Source organism: Perca flavescens, chromosome 19 (genome assembly GCF_004354835.1).
Source record: "Perca flavescens isolate YP-PL-M2 chromosome 19, PFLA_1.0, whole genome shotgun sequence".
Taxonomy (NCBI): Eukaryota; Metazoa; Chordata; class Actinopteri; order Perciformes; family Percidae; genus Perca; species Perca flavescens.
Genome location: NC_041349.1, coordinates 26,467,253 through 26,475,755, shown reverse-complemented (window position 1 = coordinate 26,475,755; position 8,503 = coordinate 26,467,253). Strand labels below are relative to the sequence as shown.

The window sequence follows — 8,503 nt, the reverse complement described above, 5'->3', positions numbered from 1 at the left end:
TCAGTCTTCATTCTCCCTGGTTTGTCTTCCCACCTGTCGGTTCTGTTGACAGTATCTGATGTTAGAATAAACTACAGAGTCTCCACAGTAGTTCCCTTTAGCTTGTCTGGTAGGGAGGCATCTAGGGGCCGAACACACAGCTGCATAGGTTACTGTATCAGTAGTCTGTGGAAAAAAAGAAAAACACTTGAGACTGGCCATAGAAAGACGTGGTGCAAATCAAACCAATACATTCTCGATCCCTACTCATCTTGGCAATACTGTTTCACTTTCTGAGAAGCCCTTTGGCATAATTTTTCAATGCGCTTCGTTAGAACCCCTTGCTGTCATTTTTCAAAGCACTTGGACAGGAAACTTTGACATAGCTTTTGAATTCTCTGAGTCTGGACTCCTTGGCGTCACTTGTTGACGTGCAGGGTAAAGCCACTTAGGGTAAGTAAAGGTCATGGGTGGGGTTAAAACATGTTGGTTTAAGGACATGCAAGATAAGAATGGGACACGAAGCCTGGCCTCCTGGGTGATAGTCCTGTGTTGTTTAGGTTAAAACATGTACTTTAAAGTGACACGTGGGACCAGTAGGGACAAGAACCCCAGTCTCCTCTGTGATAGTCCTGTGTTTGTTTGGGTTAAAACATCTACATTTAAGAGACAAGAACGGGACACAAACCCCAGTCTCCTGTGTTTGTTTGGGTTAGAACATGTACTTTGAAGTGACACATAGGACCAGTAGGGACAAGAACCCCGGTCTCCTGGGTGAAAGTCCCTATGTTGTTTGATCTATCCCCCACCCCCACCCCAAACTTACGAAGTATTTAAAACTACCCCCTATCATTGGCGCTCTCATCCTACATCATCTTAAGTCACTGCGGTCAAGATGCTGCTATGCCTGAGGCCCCCAGGAAGTGTGCCGGGCTTTGAAGCAAATTGAACAATAGTGGACCAACGGTGGAATTGCAACTCTGGTCTGTCACATGAGGCAAAAAATATATTTTTGGCATACATTCGTACCTGATCGCGCGCCTGGCCATTCAAACCGCCACAAAGAAATCTCTCTCTCTCTCTCTCTCTCTCTCTCTCTCTCTCTCTCTCTCTCTCTATATAGAAAAGAGACCGGATGTGTTGGGGAAAACTGTGGTAATTGTAGCCTGTGTGTGTGGGTCTCTCTCTCCGTGTGCCTGATTGTGTGTCTCGCTGTGAGAAGTCAAGACAGCCAAAATCACCATGAACCTAGGTGTTTTAATTTATATGTAACTTTGTTGTAAAGTATCCGGCTGTACTGTGGTCTTCCTGTGTGTGACTACCTGCCTGGCTTGACACTTACGCTCGCGTCTCAGGCAAGAAATCCACAGACGCTCCAGTGTGTTTTCACTGTTACTTGGCAACAGATGCATCTGTAAATTGGAGGATCCATTTTTTTTTTTTTTTTTTGAGCGTCACAACCCCAACGAAGTGATTCGTATCACTATTATTGATTATTAATTTGATCCATTTGGTCTGATAGCATTTGTAATGTCTATGAGAGCCGCATCATTAAATTATTTAATCCTCATTCAAGTTAGCGTAGTGCTAAACCGGTGGAGGTCTCTTGTGCACCTGCTCTATGGTCCGCACAGTGTGAAAGTGGCGCCAATCATCCCGGTAATTTTGGACTCGATGGCGGCTTTATGCGCCACTGAGCAACTCTCATAGGAATGAACGGGCCTCCACCTCATACGGGCATTGTGAATTGGTATCTGACTGAGGGCCACTGACCAGGTGTCAGTATTTGAGGAGTTGGGAGTGAGGAAGGCTTGATCAAACACAAAGGTTAAACCCAGCTGATGAATTACCTGATTGCCTTCAGAAGATCCATCCGTTGCCTCTGAAGAAACAAAGAGAAGTCTGTTTCAGTTACTGCAGAATGTAACCAAATGTGTTTGTGATTCTGCTGCAGAGATACAGCTGATCAGTACAGTTTGAAATACCTGTGGAATCTTTCCTCTGACTCTTGGAAAGTTTCCATATAAGGATGAGTGCCACAATCCCCAGAATGATGTTTGACAGCGTCAGAGCAATCACAGTGGGACTCAGTTCAGATAGTTTGGTGACAGCATTTTCTGCAGAAGAAAATAAACAGTGCGTAGTTTGAACACAACTAGCAGGGCAATATTCTCCATTAAAAAAAAAAAAGAAAAATTAATTATATATATATATATATATATATATATATATATATATATATATATATATATATATATATATATATAAAGTAATATATATATATATATAAAGTAATATATAAAGGGTCAGTTTACCCAAAGTGCACTCAGAAAACATTTCCCTCTACATATGGTATATAGCCATAACATTTTTTTGGTTTATTTAGGATAGCTGTCACCTCATGTCAATACAGCAGCATAGTATTCCAAAAGATTGCATTCCATCACAAGAGACTTAAGTTTTTTTTTAAGTAATCTTGAATATTTCCGTTTAACTGTGTTTTTGTTGCCTTACCCTGACCATTCATTACCCATAGTTTATTTGCCACAACCCCAATTTTTTTATTATTTTTCTGTCTATCGACTTAAGGATGAATCAGCCAATCGTTTCAACTCTAGCTGGCTTTGGACTCTGGGGTTTTTACAGCATTGTTCGATATTGATGTACATTTTTTCTGTGTTTATGATTATATTATTTTCTAGGAATTGGAAGTACTTTGGACTAAAACTCGACATGTATAGTGACGGTTCCTGTCTTACTGTGAACAATAATCCTGGTCCCGTTTCCAAACAGCGTCTGTCCACATGAAGTCGGGACACAGTAGAAGGTTCCAGCATTATCAGAGCTGAGGTTCCTCAGGAGAAGCTCGTACACACAGCTAGTCTCTCCACTCTCAGTCCTCCGGCAGCTCTTATTTCCAGAGTAGTAGATCATTTGCGGAGCAGAGTGATGAGAGTTTTTCAGCCACGTGACACTAATGTGTTCTGCTGCACAGCGGCCAGTGTGAACAGAACAGCTGAGAGTCACAGAGTCTCCTGGCTGGACGGGTTCAGACTCCCGCTGCTGGAGGCCAGAGTCACTGATCGGGTTCACACCTTGGGGAAGAAATCAAAGAACTATGATCATCAGCATTATGTTCACATTCAGCTGAAATCGTGGTGCTGTCAGGAGAGAGAAGGAATACCTTGTAGCATCAAAAAGGTTCCCGATCCAAACTGAATCTCGTTTAACTGCATGACTCCACAGAAGTATGTTCCAACGTCTTCCCATGTTGTTGCCGAAATGCTCAGGCTGTTGATTACGTCAAATTTGACTGAATAATGGCGCTGAGAATCGTCAGGAAATATACTCCGATTAAAGAAATGATTGAATGCTGCCACAAGCTGCAGTCCCTTCCCTGTGGTGAATTTGTACCACACTCTTTTTTTTCAGGTCACTCTTTATGTGACATTCAATAGTAGCCGAGTCTCCGAGCTTCACTGTTTGGAAAGGAACCGGCTGAGAAATTTCTGCTGCACCTGAAATATACAGACAGGATATAAGTGTGTGTCTGTGTGTGGAGCTTCAGGAAAATATTACACAGGTGGATGTCTGTTACTTACACAAAGGCCAGAGCAGGAGAACATTCACAAAGTAAAGCCTCATCTTCGTCTGCTTCACTGATCCGGCTTCTCCTCCTCAGCAGTTCTGACTGACTGAAGCAAGAGCAGCAGTAGCACACTTAACAGATTCACCACTTGTCCTACATTCACCCACCTCCGTCAGGTCTGATTGGTTCATCATCCTCACCTTGCAGAACATTATTTGCTAGTTCACATCTAAGCAAAAAACCCCACCACCATGGCCCGTTTTACATCAAGATGTGTTTGCACACTGTCTCTACAGTCTGCTTGCTCTGTCTATAGAGACAATAAGGCATGGCCTGTTTGATATTAAATGAAAGCAGGTAAACCACAATGAGGTTGGCAAAATGGAAACTGCAATTTAGTTGCATACTTTCCAGAAGAATGGAGGGAACTGAAAGTGTGTCTACATGCAAAAGGCTGGTAAGAAAGAAAATGTAAGTATGGGTAACAGATCAAGATATCTTATACTTATGTAACAATGGCTGTACCATAGTACTTGGCTGCACTGACCTGAATGTGGTGAGACAAGGGGAGAAATAAAACCTTTTAGAAAAAACCTTGCTGCATCTCTTTTTTTTTTTTTTTTTCCAGAAACTGTGACCTAACTTTTTTTTAGACGAACTATTTTTCAGTACAAAGTACTTCCACTTAAACCTGTAACAGGAACACTTTTTTTTAAATACATGCTTCTGCTGATTTTAAATATATTATTCTTTTCCCCCCTTATTGCATTGTGGGGAAGGCATAAATCTCAAGAGAGTATTATTGCAAAACTGGGACCCATCGATTCATCTACATGGTAGATACCATTTGATGTAAACAATGAATTGTGCTTTTTGTAATTTGTGTGGACTCACTCCTAATAAATGCAATTTCTGATAACAGACGGCTTGAAGGAACATTTTGGAAATTTGAAAAAAATATGTATTTGCTTTTTTGTTGACAATTAATTGAGAAGATTAATACTACCACTCTCTTGTCTATATGACCTGCACTATTTTACGTTATTGTCAGGTTTTTTAGAGCCTCCATAAGGCAAGGCACTTCACAAGAATAGGGTAAAGATAATACATATCACCATTCAACTTTCCCAGTTGATTACTTGCGTTAATAATATTTTTATTATTACAAGTTTTTAGAAATTGTAGTCTTTAATATTCACATTAAGCATTATCTAATTAAATATGCGATCATTTGCATACATTTCAAAAACAGCAATGTGAACATTGGATGAATTCTTATGTTGTTGACCCATTAGTCAAAGGTTTTTAGGTCATTTGCAATATATCTTTTTATCACTCAATTAATCAGAAAATACTAACAGGCCATGGAAAAAACAAAACCTTTTTTTGCCATGTTTTTAGGAATAAAATGTTGTCATATAAATCAAGCTTTGGATGCTATAAGAACAAACCCCTTTTGTAAAAACCTTGAATATAGCGACATATTAGCCTGGGAAAACCCTGAAGAACTTCCAACAAATTTGAGCTCTGCTCCGCAACTCAGTCTGGCCATACAAGCCCATTTCCAATTTTTCCAAATCGATCAATCACAACAGTTGAGGCGGGCTTTACACGATGACGATAGCGTAGCGACGACAGGTAGCTTTTTGTTTACCTTCAACATGACGGCCACCGAAGTGCAGCAACCCTTTGATGCCGCTGTCGCTGCTACGTCACCCAGATCGTTGGTCTGATTGGTTGAAGGACTATCAGCGCCCAGAGGCATTTGAGCGGCGTCCGTTGGTGACGCCCCTTTGGAAATGGGCTGTGAATAAAAATTGTCCAGACCCACTCTCAGCTACAACTGAGGAGGGTCTGGTGTCAACCAGGCTAGCAGCATCATATACATACATTCATATATATATATATTCTCGCTCATATGATTATGAGAAACAAAACATTTTGAGAAAACAGCCTTTGGTTGTGGTTAGGTCTATTTTCTTCTGACCTTCTTAAAAACAGACCATCGTAAAACCCCAATACCGTTAATGTTATTACATTAATGCAATTAGACTTATGTATTCATTTAACTTTTCTTTAAAGTTTTACAGTTCAGGACTTGAAAACAGAAGACAGTCACAAAGTATGAAGATGATAAAACAATGCAAAGTGTGTTTCTGAGCTGTTAAAGTCGACCTCTGACAGTACAGAAGGAGAGACGGATCAAAACTTAAGAAACTTCATTTATATTTACACATGACACTTAAAACAACTGTATATTGATTTTTAAATTTGTTTTATTATAATAAATGGCCCAATTAAGAAGATTGTTGAGGGAACAAATGGGGTGTAAACCTATGCAGTCACTGCAGGAATTGAATTGACCAATGGACTTGGACATGCAATCACTGCATGGAGTATTTGCCAAATTAATAAAATTGTTGAGGGAGGAAACTGGGTGTAAACCCATGCAGTCACTGCAGGAATTGATAAACTTTTTAGGAATGGAGGCCACTTTAGGACCGTTTTTTGTTGTGGGAGGGAACCAGAGGACTTGGAGTAAATCCATGCAATCACTGCATGGATTAATGAAGGTTTTAAGAATATTTGCCGAATTAAGAAAGTGTGTTTGGTACGGGGGACTCCATGCTACTAAAATATGACACCACAGTATCACATCTGGGTGCTGATTTGTTCTTTCAGGGAGTCCTGTTGTCTGCGTTTGTTCTCTGTCTTCAACCTCATCGCCGTACACTTCCCCTCCAGAGCTTTTTCTTTGTCTGCCTTTTTAGTAACCTTCTCGAGTTCTTTATGAAGGTCTTTATTCAGCCGGTTCAAGGTGTCCTTTTCCACTTTCAGGGAGTCGTATGTGTTGGCCCAAACGCTCTCACCTCGGAGTGTGTCACCGAGCTCCTGAACTTTAAGCTGCAGAGCGCTGTTCTCTTGGCTCACAGCTTCGTTCTCTGACTTCAACTCGTTGGTTCTTTCCTCCAGAGTTTCTTCTTTGGAGAACTTTTTCTCCAGCTTCTGAAGTTCTTTCTGCAGAGTGTTGTTCTGGTTCATGAGAACTTTTTTCTCTGCCTTCAGTGATTTATAATTTGCCTTAAAGGCATTCAAAACTCTGAGGTTTTCATTAAAATTTTGGATTTCCTCTGTGGCTTTGTTGTTCTGGAGCGTCAAGGCGTCTGTCTGTTGTTTCAGAACATCGTATTTGTGCTTCCAGTCTTCTTCATTCAGAAGCTTCTTAAAACCATCAGAATGGGTTTTACCCAGGGCTCGGTTTTGTGCCTGCAGAACCTTCTCTGCAGCTTCCAGTTCTACGTAAATGTCCTTCAAATGTCTTTTAATCCTGAGCTGGTCATTTACGACTTGGATTTGCTGATTCAAACTGTCATTGTCTTTCTTCAAAACGCCCATGTGGTCCAATTTTTCCTTGCACATGTCACGCCAGATGTTTAAATTGTCTGATTTATTTTTGAGAGCCTGGAGTTCCTGCAGCAAGGCAGCGTTTTCACAGCTCATGTGTTGATTTAATGCCTTCACGGCCTCGATCTCTTCCTCCAAATTGTTATCATTCCCGATCTTTTCATGCATCTCCTGAATCTGATGTCGCAAAGCCTCATTCTGCTGGCTAATTGCCTCTTTCTCTGCTTTTGCATCGTTGTAGGATTGCTGATGCCTTTCCTTGAGCTCCAGGAGTTGTCTTTGCAGGGCGGAATTTTGCTGGCTCATCGCCTCTGTCTGCCGTTTTAATGCAGCACACATTATGTCCACACTAGTCTCATTTTGGAGTTCATCCTGCAGGTAGCGAATCTCACTCTGCAGCTCCTTGTGCTCTTGACTCACGGCCTTATATTCTTTTTTCACTTTATCGAAGTTGTTGTGCCGTCTTTTGAGCTCACTGACTAATTGTTGCAGATTTTGACGCTGCTGGTCCATCGCCACATTTGAAGCTTTGGTTTCTTTACACAAAGCCTCAATAATGCTGTAATTTTTGACCTTGTCGATGAGCTCCCTCAGTTCTTTTCGAAGGTAGTCACATTTCTTCTTTACAGCGGTTTCCTCTGCCTTCCCTGCAGTGAACATTTCCTCCAAATTTTCCCAGCCGTTGAACTGTCTCTGGCGCTTGTAAATTTGGTGGTGCAGGGTCTTCAGCTGTTGGGTGATGGCCTGTAGGCTCACCCTCATTTCATCCTGGTTGCTACCCATAACTGTCGGTTCCTGGCGGAGGGCCATGGTCTCGTTCTTCAAGGACTCCAGAGGAAGGACCATGTTTTGGTTACAACTTGTGTTCTGCTCTCTTAAAGGTTGTTGCTGAAAAATACTTCTCTGTTTAGCACAGAAATATAGAAGCAAGCTGTATTGTCGGTGTTGAAGAAATGATCATCGACGCAGTAGCACAGTAAAACCGTGATGAGATTCTCAGTACTCAGTGAGAGATCGCCTGTCAACCAACCTTCTGACCGATCACTTTGATCCTGATAAAGGTAGAATGTGTCACTTAGAATGTTGACATGAAAGGCACATGCACAGGATGTGACATCACGGCATTCTGTTTCTATGATGCAACCTGTTGCATTAGTGACAAGGAACTGAGTTGTATAATGGGAAACATAAGTCTGTAAACAGCTGTTGCCTTGGTAACAATGAACTAAGTTGCATTATGGGTAAAATAGGTCTGTAAACCAATATGGTCCAGCTGTGGCCTGTAGCCGCTCACGCCAAGCCCCTTGTTTTCCATTTTCTAAAGTTCTTTGTAAGAATTTTATTTCTAATTGTATTTTTCAAAATAAAAGCCTGTTTTCTATAGTTCAGGGTGGAACTATAGAATGCCATTCAAAAAACAAACATCAGTTGGTATTGGATTAGTTTTTTAATTTGCTAATATTTAATACATTGAACTGCAAACAACAACAAAACTTCAAATATTTATTAATATCCATAGTATAATTTCAA

General features: G+C 41.0%; 1 pseudogene; it reads right to left on the bottom strand.

Annotated features, from left to right (window-relative positions):
* LOC114545443 (uncharacterized) lies at positions 1 to 3,780 on the bottom strand (annotated as a pseudogene).
* Positions 3,781 to 8,503: the final 4,723 nt, after the last annotated feature.